This window comes from Lasioglossum baleicum, chromosome 13, assembly GCF_051020765.1.
Source record: "Lasioglossum baleicum chromosome 13, iyLasBale1, whole genome shotgun sequence".
Lineage (NCBI taxonomy): Eukaryota > Metazoa > Arthropoda > Insecta > Hymenoptera > Halictidae > Lasioglossum > Lasioglossum baleicum.
Window position 1 is genome coordinate 9,387,917 of NC_134941.1, and position 18,765 is coordinate 9,406,681.

Genomic DNA, 18,765 nt, shown 5'->3' on the forward strand with positions numbered 1-18,765 from the left:
ACCGTCGCCCTCACGGTGACCAAGGCCGCGTGATTATTCCGATCGGATAAGCTGCTGCGAGTCATCCGATCACTTTTTTCCCAAAGATGGACTCCGAGGTTGCTTCTTTAGCGCGGAGACTTGATTAGCTTTCTGCTCGTGACGAACGGTTTTATTCGATTACGCGATTTGTTGTCGCAGAACCGGTGTCTAACCCTTTCGAATTGGAATTTGGTCTGAAAAGTGGATGGAGAAGTTGTTGAGAATTTGGAGGAAACATTGATGAAGCTTCTTCCTCGAAGAAATATACCCGTCAACGCCATGAAAAAATACCGCTTCGATTATGTCACGTCTAGAGCAAAGTGCGTCATCGAATTGATCCGTGTCGCGGGCGTTATCATTGGCGTTATCGCCGCTGATAATCAGAATAAATATTCCAAAAATGTACGTCGCCGATCATTACATTTTTCATTGGCTTTCTTTAGTTTAGTGTTAATATTTGCATTCCTATGTTTTTACTAATGGTGAAGTATCGATGACAGAGAAATATCGACAACTAGTTTCTTAAAGAATTGTTCAATAATATTTTCGGTCTCAATAAAGTTACTCCAGTGGCTAAATATCGCTAGAAGAATAAGATAGAATTTTATTCCAAGAGGAAATTATTAACACACACGTTTCGAAGATTGTTTTTGAAATCTTCATGACAAGTCACACCGAATATTACAGAGCAAGGGGTAAAATTAAAGCTCGTAAGGGTTGGTCTTCACCGAAACCTTTAGAGGTTAATAGTTTAATCAATGACGACCGACAAATCGATAGATCCGAGGCTTCTGTTGAGGGTGAACGTTCGAGGGTGAATTTTTCAGAAGTTTCCGCTTATTCAGGACTGAAGGGATGGACCACTTGAGAAAATTAGCCAGCCGCGCGAAATTCCGGCCACCCCCAACGAAGCATTCGTCATCCCCGGCGAGTGGAGTAATAATGGAGCAACGAGAGAGGACGAGTAGGCGAGCAATGGTCTCGATGTCCTTACTCTAGGATATTCAACGCTCTGCCGTTTGTCGCTGGTACACTCCCACGCACGGGGTTTCTGCGCTCTGCTCCCCATCGCAAAGCGAAAAATCACGTGTCGGAGGTGTGCTGGATCGGTGCTGGGTTGACGTCACGCGTCAGCAAGAGTGTCGCATAACTGCACACGAAATTTCACGGAAAGCCTGCTGCACACGGTGCAGCCCTGTCTCGAGGAACACAATTAAACACGCTCGCTGACGGAACGGCGAAAATATTCAGCGACAAAAATAGAATGGATAGACAACGTTTATCATTTAGGTCTACCAGACATTCTTTGCATTCTATTGCATTCTTGTGCATCGATATTAAATCTGGATTTTCTGCACATTAGGTAATATGTTCCTCTTTTTTCATACATGTATGATAGAAAACTGAAGTTTTCCATCGCCAGTAAGCTGAATTTTTGTACAAGCCCAAGTGCAGCTAAAAAGATCGAATGAGCTTGTAACACGAAAATGAGACATCAAGCCAGAATTTTTCGTTTCTCCAGTCAAGTTATTATGTCGCAAATGACACAAATTTTCGTTTCACCCCGGCTTGATCATCGCCGGGTTTAAACGCTTCGGTAATCGCCTGGCCGAAATTAAGTAGCAGTGTCCGACGATGGGCGCTCGATTTCCACTGAAAATTGCCGCTCGCGAACCTGTAATTTAACCCCTTTTCGCTGTCAGTCACAGCGATTAAATTCGTAACAGGCGTAGGCACGGTGCGACGGAGATCTTTCGAGCACTGTCAGCCCAGCACCATCCCCTAGTATCGATTAACGTCGCGATACATCGGATCGATGACGACTTTTATTCGCGTTCTAAACGGGAAGTCTCGCCGGACGCTGAAACACTGATAACAGCGAAAGAAAAAGGGTGGAGAATCGCGTCGAGGGGATTGGTAAGGGGTGAAAGGGGGTGGACGAGGAGTCCCGTGGCACGATAACGAAGAGAACGCCGATTCCAACGGCACTCGTAAAGCCGGACATTTAACGATGGCGATTTAACTGTCGCAGCGTGGCGCGCATACAATGTGCTCTCTCCGGCGCGGACCTGTACAATAATAATTATGGTCCTGGCTACGATTGTTTATGGAGGGCGGCAGTTAAATTACCGCCGGTTGACGTTACACGGGCGCATTTCGGTGGCTGCTTTCCCTCGTCCCGTTGTAATTGTTATTTAACAGTGGTTTGTACCGTCATCGTCGGGAACAATAAATTTCCCGGTCTGGTCAGATGAAGATTAACCATTGCGCGACGCGCGGCGTTTTCATCAAAGCCTCGTTAAACCCCCAGCGCGGAAATCATCCCGCGAAATGCACTGTCCTTCCTTCCTTCGCTCGGCAAATTCCTGACTGCGGTAGCACCTCGATAATAGCACAACATGTAAATGAAAATTGATTTTCGCAAATCTGCTTACTTTATATAGTATACAAATTATAAACAAAATCTCCGTGTGAAAAATTAAAAACTCGAGAAAAGTGAACGCAAAACCGAAATATTATATTGGAACTGACTTCTATGTTGGTGAACTTACAATTAAATTGACTTGTCAGTGCGGTCTGTGTTTACAGACAAAGACAGCTCAATAAATATTGGCAGAGAACGGAGGCCGATAAAAATACAGTGCCGAATACGTCAGGCGCGGAACACGGAAAAGAAGCAGTAAAAATTAATTAGCAAACGAGCACGGTGAAATAAGATAGTATACCGAATCCTTAACGCGGAGTTAATCTTGCAGATATCGCCGGTAATTAGTTACCATTAACGAACCGATATTGGCTGATCGAAATTGCGATGGCGGGATACACGAAGTCCCGAAATCCCGAGAGATCGAGATCACCGTTATTCGGATCAGGATTCGCCGGGCGCCAGGCTTCCAGGAAAGAGGATCCAAGAATCGGCCGATACGCCTGTGAGAAAGGAAGAGAGAGAGAGAGGGAGGGAGGGAGGCCACGGCGAATTTATGAAGCAGCTGACCGTTATCTCTACCCCGTAACGAATTCATACGCGTCCGCGATAGTATTTAATTCCGCGGCGGGGAGTTAATTAAACCGGGGTCGCGCGCGTTAATGGATTCGCCGATGCGCTTAATCGCGGGATAATTTAGCGGCGCGGGGCCGAAGGAAATTCGTCCTGCGAGTCCTGAAGAGCCTGTACTCGAGGAGGACCTCGTTCTCGAAACCGGAAACCTCAAAACTCGATTTCTGCCGAGAGCCCCGAGCATCGGATCGTCGACCATCTCCGTCCCGTTACCGCTAATTGAATCTAAATAACTGCAGAAAGTGTAATTTACGTTCAGGGTTATTAATTAATTTATTTAACGTCGAAGAATTTCTGAAATAAACAGCAAACCAGTGTATCTGATGGAAAAAGAAAGGTATTAACTTCCTGTTGTTAGATAACTACCCTAGATGGTACGCTTGCGGGCCGGCAGAAATATGAAAACGTTTAATCGGAGACTTTCGGCGGACGTAAGGGTTGAAAAGGAAACTTTTACCCTCCGAGTGGAGAATTTTCCAAGTTCGAGGTTCCCGAACAACCCCCTGTGTTTGTCATTTCCCGGAGAAGTTATTACGATCGCTGAGTCACACTGCATGTGGCCTAAATGAGGCGAAAGAGGAGTTAAATTGCGAAACGAAAATGGTTTCGCCGCTGCCAGCGGCCGAGGGTTGAACAGAGAGTCAGCGAGACGAATGGCAGCAGCGGGGAAAAGGTGGTAGTAATTTGATAATATATTACCCCGCGGGTTCTCAATCCCGCTGAAGAACAGAATAATTACTCCGAGCCCACCCCTAAATCATGACTTACCCCGGCTCCATTTTCTGCGACCATAAAAAACCTTAAAACCACCCCGTGTTACTGAAACTTTCGTTGCAGGGCCAGACAACATCACCCTCCTCACATACTACAATTAATCCGCGATTAATTTCAACTAAAAAGTCGTGAAACAACATCTCGGCACATTGTACATTTTCAACCCCTACATTTTTATTTTTTATATTTCTATTATATTTTCATTCCCCAAACTTGTACTTTGTCTCCTAGATTTGGTATACGGAGATTTAAAGCAGATTTCCCCAAAGTTCTTAACAAACGTATCGGCCAAAGGGTTGTAAAAAGCGCAGCAAAGTGTTCGGTGCAGCTATAATGAAAAAGTTTCATCTTCGCCGAGCAAGAGAAGCTTCCGGAGACTAGAAAGGAATATTTTCCGATTATTTTTCTTGCGAAATAAACGGTTTAACGGGAGGCCACCCTCGTCGACGTAGAAACAAAGTGCACACCGAGTCGGGATTTAACGCGATACACGCACACAAACACGGCAGCGAGAGCGCGGGTTAACGCGTTCAAGAAAGAGGGGGATGGAAATTGAAAGCCACTGACTACACGTTGGTAGACTCCGGGAGGATTTAGGGGTGAGACCTGGCCGACTCTAGCTGCCTACTTTACCAACCGACCCGGGCGAGTTATTAAATTTTTAATGTGTCGAAGTTGGTACAGACGAGACTCCGTTTTTCTCGCCCTTCTATCTGCTCTCACCCCCCGGAGCCACTTCAACCCCTCCGACCGAACCGAATATCGGAGAACCGAGGGTGAGCGAGAAAACGGGGTGTGCAGGGGCTGCTCGAACAGAGGGAGGAACACGAGGAAGAGACTCTTGTGTGTTGTCTGTCGCAATAAATTTATGAATTGTTCCCAATTACACGGAAGCTCGTGGCCAATCGCGTTAACTCCCTCCGACGAGAGCGGAAACCCACCCTCGCAGTTTCCTGGCCACTTACTGAGCTGCGTAAACACTTTTCGTGGTTTCTACCGGAGGAAAAGAAACACCGGAATTTTGGGGGAATTTCAAGAGCCTCCTCATTTCATCCCTTAAAATTCTAATTTGGAAGATGTCTTTATTAATATTCAAACTGCAGACTCGTTCTTTCTAGAAGTATGTTTACTAATTTTACAACCCCCCAGAGATGCCACCACAATTTTTTATTTCACTTTCAGGTCTTCACCCTCACAATTACAAGATGGATATAATATTCTCAACGAAATCAATCGCTATCAAATTTCTACAACCAGATCAATGAATTTAAAAATGCTACTACATTATTTTCATCTGATTATAATTATTATTATCTATGTAGCCTCTATGCCTTGAAATTAATTCAGAAGATTTTTATTTTAGCTGAAGGGGTTCTCCCTCAACATTTTAGATTATAACACCCATTAGATCTTTCTAAAGTCTGCATAATTCTTCGGAACTTTCATCCGGGGCGAGGAATTATAACGTGGCGGGTTTCATGGGATTTTTATGGGATTTCGGGCCGGGGTGTGGGAACGCGACGGTAGCTTGACAGAAGATAGAGAAAACGAGAGCGCGAGAGAGCTTTTGTTTCCGCGCGGCGTGATCTCTCGGACTTGTTCGGCGAATTTTGCACGCCGCCGACATTATTTCAGATTACAAGCTCGTGACTCACGTAACCCGATAGATGGGAGATAGTTGGCTGATGACCGTGCGTTCTCATTAAACACTTGACGCGGTGTCGAGTGACACGGCTGTCAAGGATTGTTTGCATGTCGGCCGACGGAGGAACACCTTCGCTGGAAAAATCTTGATTGTTCGACGATCGATACCGGTATCGACGCTTTCGATTCCGCTTTTACGGCCCACCCTTTACTCGAACATTTGATCTTCCCAACGACCCATTCTGTCACCGTCGAGAACCAACCGGGAGCCCATCCACTAGGCATATTATACACGTTCTATGCTATGAACAGGACTTGAACCTTTATGACGAGCTACGTCTTTTCAGCGAATTACCCGCGCAGCTCAAAATTTTCAGAACTGTCAAAGCTTCTGTTGACCCTTGTGTAGTCAACCAAAATGTATAGATTATTAAAAACCTTTCTGTATTTAACATGTTCGCACAAATTCTCATTATAAAACTATAAATTAGCGAGTAAAGAATGGGCATTCAGAGAAATTTTGTAATTTTTTTTAGTAATTTGTGGATGTAGTTCTTTTAACAATTTATTATATCTTGACAAAGCATCTGTTAATCCATAGATATTGTGGTATTTGAATTCTCGAAATGGACGTAATATTTATTGTCAAATAAAAGTCTCTCAAAATCAAAACCACGTTATTCCTCCAAAACGTGTGGCCAGATCAAGACACTTGCCTCCCACTCTACCTTACCCCTCTTACGACGCCATTCCCCCACTCCCTGGTCAGCGAGCATGGCCACACTTTCACTACGACTGGTCACATGACGCGTTTCTTCTCTGTCGAGCGTGTGTCACAATGTCACGTGACTAATCTGGTAATGACAGAGAGAGGGTAACCGTATTCCCCTCAATTACCCCGATCTGACCGCCGCACCTCAATCACACCGCCACTCAATCGCACTGCGTTCCTCCGGGTCGTGACGTCACAGTTATCCCCTCCATTTGTACGTTTGCGGGACAGTTCTCGGAACGTGACGTAATGCATAGCTTCGGGGGGAGTTTGTTACAACTAGCGAGGTTATACAGTCGGAACGGTAGTCCCACCCCAAAGCCCGGATCACCGATGACGTCACGAGATTCAGAACTAGCGAAACTACAGCGAGAAAAAAAATCGTATAAGGGCGACAAGAGAAAGCGAGAAAGAGCGAACGGGGGGTCGAAAAGGGGGGGACAAGGTAGTAACGATGTGTACACGGATCCGTCGGGCCCCTCTAGAGGCGGCAGTTTTCGGGGGTGCGCCACCCCTGCCTGCACCAACGGAATATACAGTACACAGAGCGTGTAACGTCCCACTGTCAGCCGACCCTTCCACCCCGGAACACAGAGAAACGGTTTCGGAGCCGGGCACACGGACTGTGTTGAAGCACAGGGGTCTGCCCTATGATTTGTAGCGGCACTATAATGCCTCAACTACCCACCCCTGACTCACCCTCTCCCAACCCCCTCGACGTTTCAACCCTCCACGGACACAAGTACAGGGAGCGGCGAACACGCAGTCCGTCCGTGGAACACGCACCGATTCGCCTCCGCCTCCCTTCCAGGCCCTTGGCCGGTATAGCAACACGTAGCTACGCTTTCCGTTGGAAAAAACGGGGTAGTTTCCAGGGGGATGAAGAGTTACGAAGCCGGGAACAGAGCAGGCTACCACCGTCGTCCTGGCATTTTTGCAAGAGGACGTTAAAGGACGCGGTATCGCTGCGTACGAATTTTTTGGCACACCAGGGTGGTTTTTGGGGGAGCTCGTAAACTGCGGACTTTATGCGGACGATAGTAATCTGGAATTGTTCTGAAGGGGGTGGAAGGCCAAGACTTGGAATCGTGGTGGAAATAGAGGTCTTGAAAGAGATTGGTGAGGATTTCCAATTGAACAACCCTTAGGTATGTGAACACAGTTTTTCTTAAACATTGTATGGAATGTTTTAACTTTTTGGAGGGTTAAAATATGTTTCAAGAGTCAGGAAAAATTGACTTGATGCTCCCCGATAGAAATAATTTTCCTGTAAAATATTTTTCTTGAATATTTACGTTCTGCATGGATTGTTTTAACTCTGAAGAATTGATTTCGATTGGGGTTAAAAAATGTTTCGCGTGCTATAAAAAGTTGATTCGACGCATTCAAAGTAATTTGCCACAAAAATCGTAGCATTTCCCGCCGACTGTATTTTGTTGAATTATTGGGTACCGACTATAGTGACCCTTCAGGTTTCATAACGCCCTTCGCTGCTAGGGTACAATCACACAGATAATTCGCCTCGTTATTGAGTTTGCGGCAGTTAGCGTCGAAAATACATTCTGGGGAGAATTAATCGCGAGGAGGGTGAAAACTGCAGTGCCAGCCTCGGGGGGTAAATTTTCCGCGATTTAGGTGCAATTTTCGGATCGATTCTACCTACAAAGAACCTATTATTGAACTTCGGCCTTTTCGGGTTTCCGAAACCATACCCTTCTAGAACTATAATAAACCATCCCTTTGCGTTACAGTGTTTCGTAACAGTACAAACAATTTTTCATGCTAGGAATTTTTATCAGAATTTTGTTAACAGAATCTCGTACATTTTTGTGAACTTTAAAATTAATTTAAAATTATCATAAGACCTTTCCGAAAAATCTTTCAAATATTTTCCAACTTTCCACCCCCGTAATTCTGACGAAAAAGTTGAAAGTATTTTAAGGCTAACCATCCTTGTAAGCAACAGTTCCAAAATATTTTCCAACTTTCCACCCCCGTAGTTCCGATGACAAAAATTCTCCCCTCGTCACAGTTTTCACTGAACTGCAAGCTCTAAAATCCAAACACAATGAATCCTTCTTCCAAACGAATGTACATAGTTCCAGGAAGTTTCCACCCCCCTGGAATTACGACTAGAGCAGTCATCTTCATTTACGACGCAATTCGCAAGCATTTCCCACATTTCCCCCGTAGAGTTCCGACACTAAAAATCATCCACAGTTCGCGAACTCTCACGAACGACCGACAAATTCTCACCCCCCGATGGGGTGAGAATCGCCACATAGAGAATCCGTCACAGGATTCTTCCGATTCACTAAGAAAAATTATGAAATGACTAAAATGTTGAGTAGTAAAAATTTAAAAAACTCACCCCTTCGATAAAAATATAATTCAATTTCATGATTACATATTTATTAAATTTTCTTTCTCTGCCAGGAAATGATAATCGTCGAATAGGTTCTAATCGCAGTGACCGTGGAGTAAATCGCGAAGCAAGGGGTAAGCGAAACCGGAGACATAGTGATTGATACTGTCGCCGGTAACGAGGGTCGGGAAGGAAAAGGGCGCGGGCATTAAGCGTTTCAATTATTTGATCGTCCGATAGAGTTGTACGGTTCGAAGCGGATTTGGCTCTCACCATGGGGGATCTGACCGGGGATGAAAAAAAAAATAAAAATATATTCTAGGGGGTGGGTGGGTTGGAGGCACAAAGCCGATCATCAGAGCGCGCGCGCCCCCGTGGCGAAGATTATACACCGTGTCAGAAATAACCGAGCCTAATCCTCCGCGCTCGAGGCGATCATCGAGGAAATAGTGTTCCTCTCGCGGAAGGTCGCGCGATTAATTAACCAGAGCTCGGGAAAAGATGGGAAAGTCGGGTCCGATCGGCGCGTGGCGATTCTTCTTCTCGTCGCTTGTTAGTCGATTCATAAATTACGAGCTCGCGCGAGCGAGACGAGGAGGGAAACGGGACCCGGTTTTTCGAGCTAATTGGAAGACCAGCGCCGACGCTCGTAATTAATGGCCATTTCACTATCGTCCTCTCTTCCTCTCTCTCGCTCTCTCGCTCTCCTCTCCCGCTGGCCAGTGCTCGCGCGACTTTTTTCGTTGGTCGAACGCGCGTTCCTCGATAACCTGTACAGGCTCGAACACGCGGGAAACGCTTCCGGTACAGGGAGGAGAACGAAACGGCATCCAAAGTCACAAATCACCGAGCGTCGGACCCGACGAGCCCGCTTCTGAAGTGCTGGTAAATTAAGCCTGGCGAAATTGAGACCCCAGCATCCCGGGCAACGAGTTTTTTCGACGACCGAAACCTTCTGCTCGATTTTTCTGCGTTCCGATGGTGCACCGGCACAGTTTCTTGCTGGCCCGATTTTCGGCTGTTTATCGTTCGCGATTGTTCGAGAAGAGCCTCTACTGGTCAGCACAAATTTTTCCAATCTGCTAATTGTTATCTTCAATCGCGCATTTTAAGTCGCAGAAATATTTCACAGTCCCCAAAGATCTAAACTCACCTCAACAAAGAAAGTCGCCAAAATCTAAAAAATTCCGAAATACGCGAAAAAGTCGTCGGTGTCGACTGACGCGACAATTTCTACCGAAAACCATTGACCGGAAGCGTTCGACAAAAAGGTGGGCGGTGAGGGGTTGCGAGGGGTGCGAGGTAAAGAGCGATGGACACCGCGAAACGGTAAATCTGATTTCCGCGAAATTCCATTTCTCCCGGTGACTGGTTTTCATCGTCGACGGTGGAGCTCGCCGGGGTGTACGGGGGAACTTCGGCGGGAAGGGGTCAGGGGGTGAAGGGGCTAGCAGGGGGCTGGCTCGAAAACGGTGCCGGCTTACGGCTTTATCCCCGGCGGTGGATCGATCGACGATAGGAAGAAGAAAGCTGCGAGAGCGAGTGCACACGAGCCGCGGATCTCCGAGAATCGTTCCAGACGTCGTAAGTATTATTTCGTGCTCGACTCTTTTTGCCAGCGGACCAGGCAGAAGAGAGGTGAAGCTCCCTCTCTTCCACCCCCTCGCTCTCTCTCTCTCTTTCTCTCTTTTCCCGGAGGTCCGTAGCAAAGTGTATTAAAGGCAAAGTATAAAAGTTCAGCGGCGCGCGAATTTACGAGGCGCGTGCGAGCACGAGATAAATATCTTACGACTCGGTACTTCTCCGCTTGGTTCGGCTCTGCTCCGCTCCGCTCTGCTCCGCTCTGGTCTGCTCCACTCCGCTTCGGTTCGTTCCGCGTCCTCTGACCCTGGACCAGAGCGGAACACCACGACGGGAACACGCGTATCCCGGCCAGGCCGCGTGCAATTACGAAGATTTACCGGGGAACTTCGACGACCGTGTGAAATGCGAGCGCGAATCGCTAATTAGTTGCGATATTTATTGCCGTGGCGAGCGCCTTGCTACCAGCCTCGATCCGGGAAACGACGATCTTGATAGCCTGGAACCTCCGGGATACGCTCGATCATTCGTTTTCTGGAGATCGAGGGCGATTTTTTCAACGAGATGCAAGATTGTAATCGTCAGGTTGTCACATACGAAATGTCCGATTTTGGACAGCAACATTTTGAGCACACATGTTTTAAAATAAACTTATTGGTGAAAGGAGACACCACTGTAATATAATAAAATATATAAAAAAAACTTTTTAAAAACCACGCTTATGTTAAAATGTACTAAAAAGGAGAAAATCATTTTTTCTGGTTCTCCATAAAATAGCGATTCCAGGTAAATGATTAATAATATTTTTCCCCAAAATTTTAAGCAATTAGTTCAAAATTTCTACTGTTATAAAATTGGTGTCGGAATAGATAGAAAAATTTAATATAAATTTAAATAAAATCATGACATTAGTGACTATAAATAAAAGCGTGGAACGCTAAACTATATTGATACCACGCTTTTATTTTTATAGTCACTAATGTCATGATTTTATTTAATTTTATATTAAATTGTTCTATCTATTCCGACACTAATTTTATAACAGAAGAAATTTTGAGCTAATTGCTTAAAATTTTGGGGAAAAATATTATTATTCATTTAACTGGATTCGGTATTTTATGGAAAACCAGGAAAAAATTATTTAAAAAGTTTATATTTAAGTTTATATTTAAAAAGTTTTTTCTACATATTTTATTTTCTACTTTTATTGTCATCGGGAGCACGTGTGTATACAAAATTTCAGCAAGATTGGACTATGGATAGAGGTTTAAAATTCGATTACAATTGACGCATAGAACAATAACACGGCAAGTTAATATAAGCGTGGTAAAAAAGGGGAATGGAAACCTTAACCCTTAGCAGTCGAGGGGTGATTCACCATTTTCCAGAATATAGTTTACATTATTAACACTAAACCTACCATTACCGATCAAAATGACCGGTTCCAGATTTATTATTTCACAATTATTGAAATAATAAAAATGATTTTATAAGAATTGATTGTATAAATCTGTAGTTGCAAGAGGAAAAACGCCGCATGTCACAATTTCAAAAAAATTGAGTTTATGCATTCATTGAGTTTCGTAGTATAGGATTGACGCATTTACCAGAAAAAATCCTATGGCCTATGGCAAAGCATTAGTGACCATAACTTTAAACGGCAATATCTCGAAAGTGAAATTATGTGGCATGTGGCGTTCTTCCTAAAAACCACAGAAATATCTTTAGTACATAGTGCACGTATTACAATAGGAGCCACACAAAATCTAAATAAAATCAGTCTTGTCATTTTTATAAGCGAACATGTACCAGTTACTTTTAAGGCTGGGTAGGTTTAGTGTTAAATATGTTGGTATCTAATCAATTACTACACATTTAATTATTGTATGAGGTATTAAATCAATTTCATACCCATAAAATGAAAAAAATCATATTCTACGGACTTATTCTAGGTCGGAGGAAGTGTTTAATTTTCAAGTTAAAATAGCTCCGACTGCAAAGGGTTAAAATAAGATACGTTTATTCCATTGTAGTTTCTACTGTCTTTTAGAATCTCATGATTATGCAATTTTCTAATTACGATGCACCGACGCAATAAAGTGCAGGGTGCAACGAGGCCGATTGCCGGCAGCATCCCTCAATTTCGGCCACAGTTTCACATCGGGCGACGCGCTATTTTTCCTGGCCAAGTGCAATCAGCTCCCCCATGCGACCTACCGTCTTATATGCTTCCTGACATTTTCAGATATTCAATTACCGCGACACAAGATATTGCGGCGGAACAGAGCCGGGGCCCGCCGCAAAAACGTAATAAATCGCCAAGAGACCGCGGAGCGCGCGCGATACGACAAGGAACGCTACAGTATTTGCATGCGTGCAACACGTATGTGCACCAGTGCACTACATGACATACACTCCCGTCCATAAGTATCCGAGATCTGGCCAACTTTTAGAAATTCTGTATACCAGCACGATATGACAATTCGTCGATAAAAGTACTCGGACTGCTCTTTATGCAATTTCCTATTATCGTGGTGCATTCTCTAAACAAGAAATGCACTTCAACACTAATCCTACCGAGCACTAAAAGCGATTAACATGTTTTAGTTTGCAAAAATGACGGGGCTCTATTTATTTAGATTTTCTGCAATTTTTACAATATGTGCTTGGATACAGAATTTTATTGAATCAATTTCGTGTGTGCAATATAATAAATAAATTTTTCCAGAATCTGCAACTGCAGTCACAGATGCATTAGTGCCAAACTAATTTTTATTTTGGTCGGAAACGCAGCCACCAATGCAATTTTTTACATTTTCTTCGTATTATGAGCTGCACTGTCTTTCGGACCATGCAAATTTCGAATTTTGGCGCACCCTGTATAAAATCTGCAAGAATTCACGCGTATCGATGTCCCGCTTTCGGAATGCTGCGTGCGGCTGATCGGCAAGAATCGCCGCCGCTGACATCGATAGATCAATCCCAGATAGGCCGGCTAAACATTTCCGTCAGTCTCAACCCTTTTCAGGGGGTAAAAACATCATTGACATCGAGTGTCAATTTAAAACTAATGAATAGAGTTTTGATTCAAGAAATTTTTAAGAATTTCGGCAATATGTTGGGCCACTTAGAGGGCGAAAAATCGCTAGTCAGGAAGAGCAGCAAAGTGTCGTGCGTGGCAGGAAGAGGTCGTCGCGGTTGAATTCGGGAGCAGATGACGCCGATGCTCGAACGGTCCGCAATTAAAACGGAGAATAGAGGGATTGGTTGGTGACCGCGGTTTCCTCTTGTGTCTGGAGTTTGCAGGATCGTGGTGCTCGTGTCTCTCTCTCCAACTGTGCGTGTCGAGCACGCGCGCCTCTTTTGCGGAGGCTCGCGTGCGTTTTCTTGTAGACGCGTGAGGCGGAGGGGCTCGAGGGAAAACGATCGGAAGAGAAAGAGAGACAGAACGCGAAAGAGAAAGAGAGAACAGGAGACGAATGCAAGCGATCGCGGAAGAGAGTCGCACACGAAGGGAAAAAGGGAGACGGGAAAGCCGTTACCTCAAATTACACGGCTCGTTTTATTATTTATCGCCGGCAATTTCTGCTTCCACCGAGGAGCCGCATCTCCGCCGTGGAACCGCCGCCGATCGAAGCATGATTTGTGCGGCCGCCTCGCGAATTCGTCGTAGATCAATTCGACGGCATAGATCACCCGTTTCTCTCTCTCTCTCTCTATCCCCCTCTCTCTTTTTACGTTCGTGTAATTTCCGATCCTATCTTCCTGTTTCTCTCTGGAACCGCCGTGAAAAAATGGAAAATTTCCTGGCCAATTGATGTACACCTCTTACCGTTAACATCTATCCATCCGTCTCGAATGGGAAAGCAGCATTACCGTAATGCGTCTAAAACTGTTAGATTGGTATATTTCAGTTTCGGGTTAGACTGTCGTAAATTGTTCATTTGCCGACCTGCTGATCTCTCGGGTTTACAGTTAACTTTTCCATTTTTCCTCGGGCACGATCTTTGCGTTCACCGTGCTCTCGGTTCCACGAGTTCGTTCGATGCAGCGTCCATTTTATTCCGGATTTCTCGTGTTAATTATTTCATACTTGCTCCTTCTCTCTTTTGTTATATTTATTAAAATCATTCTGAAATAATGTCTTCATGTGCTCAGCTTATAAACGTGATAATAAAATCACTTTTGAAATTTTTTGGATGTGCTAAACTTATAAAAATACACTTGAAAAAATTGTAAGATTCGAAAATATTCTTAAAATCATTTTAAAAAATATTTCTGAATGTAACATCAATATTAAAAAAAACGCGTTTAAAATTATTTGAAGAGTTGCAGGTGTAGTCGGCTAATTGGTTTAAAAGCCAGGTAATAATTTCGTTTCTGCGGTTGCGAAATCGGGAACGAAACCGAGAGTGCGAACGAACAATCGGCTCTCGCAGCGTGCCGCCTAATTTCAATTAATCGAACCCGCAGTCGATTCTCGGCTTTTCACCGTCGACGGGGCGTACACCGTGTGGCCGCATCGATCTCCGCGGCCCGGCCCGACCCGCCGGTAAATAAATAAATGCTCGTCGCCGCGATTAATTAAATGATAACAAATAATTATGACGCGTGAAATTGTAGCCGCACCTGCGGCAATTGCGCGATTGTGAAGCTCGGCGCCGATCAATCCCGCCCCGGGTCCGATGATATTTTCCGCGAACACGCTGGAGCCTCTGTATCTTTATCGTGATTGTTATTAATTGCCGACCGGTGTTCTCCGCTTAATCTCAGGTTTATTAAATATCGCGTTCGATCGAACGAACCATCGATAACGGTCGAAAAGTTATTACTGCTTTCTGTGTTTGCGAAATCATTATTTTTGCCGAGGGGACGAAATATTCAAGCGAAAACCTTTTCACAAATATATCTTTCTGTAATTAAAGGCGACGAAATAAGTTATAAATATTTCTCAAAAGTTTTCTACAACCATACTTTTTTTTTAATTAATTGTTTGCTGAGAATGGATGTCTTCATATTAGTGACCCAGGTCCATGTATTTAATTTTTCAAGAGTTACAAACAACTAATTGAATTATTGATGAAACTCTTAATTTATGAAATTACATAGAATATTCTTTTTCATAGTACATTTTGAAAGCGAATGTATGTAAATATTTATAGCAGTTCCGTTGTTCTACGACGGTGAATTCCTATGTAAATCTATATCGTCACGTGCATTAGTCTATCAAAACTCCAATGAAACAGGAGGCTAGTTCCTCGATTAAAAGTTGTAACAGCGATGGTAGTGGTGTAAAAACTTTGACAAACTTTGTCGAAGAACTTTCTCCACTATCAACTATGCGCTCTGCTGGTATAGATTGTTCTTTCTGGGTATCGTATTGCCCGTAACTAAGCTTGCTGTACACAATACTGTTACACAGAACACCAGCAAGGTCTAAGGTTTAAGAAATAAAATTTTTATTTTCATTTTGTCATTGAAGAAAGAATGTACCATGCAGTCGTGCAAATAATTGAAAATTTAAACCATGGATGACAAGACCAACTCCTCTTAAAAAGAAAATCAAGCCTCTATATGTATTTTAAGTGTACGAATAAGTTCGGTGCCTTTTGAGCATAGTTTTGATCTGTATTTATAAAAAGGAGGAATACACAACCGGAAATTGCTTGTCGAGTTACACCAAGTTCCTCAGCAAGTTTCTGTTGTGTTTGACAAGGATTTTCATTCAATAATTGCTCTAATTCCTCGCTCTTCAATTTTTTCGGCATTCCACTGCGTTCTCCATCACTGAGATCAAAATTTCCATTACGAAACCTTTGGAACCACTTCTTGCACGTTCTATAGATTACAGCATTTTCATCTAACGCGGAACGAATCATTTTCGTAGCCTCGGCAGCACTTTTCTTTGATCCAAATGCAAAAAGAATACGGTGTCGAATGTGCTGTTTCTTAAACGCTACGTTGCAAAGTATTGTTTTTTGAGGATCTGTACTAATTAAGGTTAATGCTTCAAAACACCAAAGCGGCGGGAGAAAATTTTAATTCGAAATGCAATCACAATTGAATATATGTATGTAAAGGCACCGAACTTATTTGTACACTTAATAAAATAAAAAGAAAAAAATGGTTAACCTGGCAGTTCACAGTGCACTTCTTCGACCCAAAAAGTCGCACGCGGTTCCGATTAATAAGACCAGCGGCCGACCCGGAAGATTAAAGTTCCGCGATATTACTCGTTGACGTTGGAACTTCCCCTGGAAAGCCATAACCACGCGGATTCCATGGAATACGGATTGCTACAGGTCACCCGGTACTGCCAACCGCGATGCACCGTTCGATATTTGCATAAACACGCGGCGCGCACCTGTAAATAATTTCTTTTTCGCTCGGCTCGCGCTTTCACGCGCGTAGATCATCCCTGACGCTTTATGGATCGAAACGATGCGTGCATTTATATTTGCGGAGGTCCCCATCAGGCCCGAGTCGATTTTTCTCTCGCGTTTTCCAATGTGAATTGTGCAAGAGAGATAGACAGAGAGAGAGAGAGAGAGAGAGAGAGAGAGAGAGAGAGAGAGAGAACCAGGACGAGGAGGTCGCTCGTAAACAGGAGGCTTTTCTTTTCTCGTCCTTTTCTTGAATTTTTCCTGTCGAGCACAATGGCAAACCGTGGTAGGGTCGCGCGGTATTGCTGGCCGGCTAATTAGCATATAGAGTGGATAATTAATTACGCGGAAACGCCGTTCGCCGGTACTCTTTCTTTTTTTTTGCTACGGGCCGATCGAATTTAAAATTAGGTTGCGAAAAGAGCAGGTCTCGATTACAATGTAGACAACGGCCGAGGCGTTCGGTTTTGAACGTTGCGGCTGTGAGGGTGTGCGTGTGCGAAAAAAAAAATAGAGAAGAGCCAGAGGATGATAGGGGTCGGAAACGGTAACTGTTCCGCGAGTATCGAAAACCGGAGGATCGAGGACACTCGAGGGCTCCATCGAGGGTGCGTTTTTCGACGAGCGTCAGGCCAGCCGTCGAGGACACTTCACTAATTTTTCGATTATCCCCCGGGCCCATCGAGTGGAATATCATTTTTGAGCGCGTCGACGACCCTCGAAACGACAACTGTTTCGCGATTCCACGAGTGCCATCGATTCCATTAATTCGAGACCCGGTACGGGTGGGGTCCATTTCGTGATTTACTTAATACGGGACGGTACGCCTACCATCTTTTTCATTCAACGCGTCCGCTCGAAACATCCAACTCTGTCGACGTACAGTGCTTCCAAAGAGCATTTGCACTCGAAGCCATTCTAACTCGAAAATTAAACGTTTCTTCCGACCTAGAATCATTCCATTGTATATGATTTTTACCACGCTTATATTAACTTGCCGTGTTATTGTTCTATGCGTCAATTGTAATCGAATTTTAAACCTCTACCCATAGTCCAATCTTGCTGAAATTTTGTATACACACGTGCTCCCGATGACAATAAAAGTAGAAAATAAAATATGTAGAAAAAACTTTTTAAAGACCACGCTTATATTAAAATGCACTACAAAGGAGAAAATAATTTTTTCCTGGTTCTTCATAAAATACCGAATCCAGTTAAATGATTAATAATATTTTTCCCCAAAATTTTAAGACTCGTGTACAACCACAAACCTGGGTTCATTTTAAGGCTTGAGGCCTCTGCTTTCGACAGGTAACGTTCATTTTCATCACCGAGATATTGGTACACGATGTAGTAGTTGCAAAACCGAAGACCTACTTTTCCTAAAAATACTACAAATTCAAACATCTTTGAAAACTTTCAGAAATTTTTCTCGTAAATGAAACTGCTATGGATTTGAATATTTAAAGATCGGAGCCTCCTCTTTGCTGTGACACCTCAAACATTGATGAACGTGACAATCTAACGAGAAAAAATGAAGATACTCTTAAGATACATTTAGAAGTGAAAAGCAAAGGAATAACGTCAGTATTTATGAGAATAAGTTGGAAATCTTGGCCACAAGAGTCTGATAAGTTATCGCAAGGCAAGGGGACGTAACCCTTGGATTAACTTCAAGGAAAATATTGTTCCTAGCTGGTTTAATGAAACTCGCCTACCAAAACGGTGCACAAATAATTCATAGAACGGCTCGACTACGCGCGAGTTTTATCATATCGTTGTAAAACAATATTTATCCTGTTTCATTAATCACGGGGCTCATGGTCTCGTTCGTCTGTCCGGCGCGGCGTGTATGTGTATCGCTACCTACGATATATGTATATTCCCTGCCCGTTATAATTAGACTGCGGATGTTTATGCAAGCAGAGACTTTTGTGGACTAGTTCACGGTGACCTAGGATCTCGGAAAAATTTATTGACTCTACGCAGCACTCCGTCTAAAATGAATTCCTTTTTCTATTCCAAATAATAGGGGACTTTTTCTAACGGAATCGAGATGTTAAAACTTAGTACTTTTGAATCGTTCTGTGTCAGAAAGTGTTGAAAATTGAATTGAACTAGGAGAACTCATTTTTAAAAATGAAATCTGTATGCAGGCTGGATCAAT

The 18,765-nt window shown here is 43.7% G+C and overlaps 1 protein-coding gene across 2 annotated transcripts in view; it reads right to left on the minus strand.

Annotated features, from left to right (window-relative positions):
* The window catches only part of LOC143215260 (protein daughterless-like), a 180,455-nt gene that overhangs the window by 61,853 nt on the left and 99,837 nt on the right, over positions 1 to 18,765 (minus strand). The gene's annotated exons all lie outside the window — the stretch shown is intronic.